Raw genomic sequence first — 1342 nt, 5'->3', positions numbered from 1 at the left:
TGGGAGAAGCATCTCTATCCCTGCCATTAGAGCAAACAAATTTGAGCTTAAGCCTCAATTAGTTTCTCTAATGCAATAGAATTGCAAGTTCCATGGACTTCCATTGGAAGATCCTCATCAGTTTTTAGCTGAGTTCTTGCAAATCTGTGACACTGTCAAGACCAATGGGGTTGACCCTGAGGTCTACAGACTTATGCTATTCCCTTTTACTGTAAGAGACAAAGCTAGGATATGGTTGGACTCACAACCTAAGGAAAGCCTAAACTCTTGGGAAAAGCTAGTCAATGCCTTCTTGGCAAAGTTCTTTCCACCTCAAAAATTGAGTAAGCTTAGAGTGGAAGTCCAAACCTTCAGACAGAAGAAAGGTGAATCCCTCTATGAAGCTTGGGAAAGATACAAACAATTGATCAGAAAGTGTCCTTCTGACATGCTTTCTGAATGGAGCATCATAGGTATCTTCTATGATGGTCTGTCTGAACTGTCCAAGATATCATTGGACAGCTCTGTTGGAGGATCTCTTCATCTAAAGAAGACGTCTGCAGAAGCTCAAGAACTCATTGAAATGGTTACAAATAACCAATTCATGTACACTTCTGAAAGGAATCCTGTGAACAATGGGACGAATCAGAAGAAAGGAGTTCTTGAGATTGATACTCTGAATGCCATATTGGCTTAGAACAAAATATTGACTCAGCAAGTCAATATAATTTCTCAAACTCTGTCTGGAATGTAAGCTACACCAGGCAGTACTAAGGACGCTTCATCTAAAAAAGAAGCTTATGATCCTGAGAACCCATCAATGGAAGAGGTGAATTACATGGGAGAACCCTATGGAAACACCTATAATCCTTCATGGAGAAATCATTCAAATCTCTCATGGAAGGATCAACAGAGACCTCAACAAGGTTTCAACAACAATAATGGTGGAAGAAACAGGTTTGGCAATGGCAAGCCTTTTCCATCATCTTCTCAGCAACAGACAGAGAATTCTAAGCAGAGCCACTCTGACTTAGCAACTATGGTCTCTGATCTAATCAAAACCACTCAAAGTTTCATGACTGAAACAAGGTCCTCCATTAGAAACATGGAGGCACAAGTAGGTCATCTGAGTAAGAAAGTTACTGAACTCCCTCCTAGTACTCTTCCAAGCAATACAGAAGAGAATCCAAAAGGAGAGTGTAAGGCCATCAACATGGCCGAATTGGGAGAGGAGAAAGAGGCAGTGAGCGCCACTGAGGAAGACCTCAATGGATGTCCACTGGCCTCCAATGAGTTCCCTAATGAGGAACCGTGGGAATTTGAGGCTCACACTGAGACCATAGAGATTCCATTGGATTTACTT

At 41.7% G+C, this 1342-nt stretch overlaps 1 non-coding gene across 1 annotated transcript; it reads right to left on the bottom strand.

Annotated features, from left to right (window-relative positions):
• Positions 1-325: 325 nt before the first annotated feature.
• Positions 326-433, bottom strand: LOC130953251 (small nucleolar RNA R71). Its single transcript, XR_009075423.1, has one exon. It is a non-coding gene; the product is annotated as a small nucleolar RNA R71 (small nucleolar RNA).
• Between the last annotated feature and the right edge of the window lie 909 nt (positions 434-1342).

The sequence above is a fragment of the Arachis stenosperma genome, chromosome 9, assembly GCF_014773155.1.
Source record: "Arachis stenosperma cultivar V10309 chromosome 9, arast.V10309.gnm1.PFL2, whole genome shotgun sequence".
Classification (NCBI taxonomy): domain Eukaryota; kingdom Viridiplantae; phylum Streptophyta; class Magnoliopsida; order Fabales; family Fabaceae; genus Arachis; species Arachis stenosperma.
This window is presented reverse-complemented; position numbering and strand designations above follow the sequence as displayed.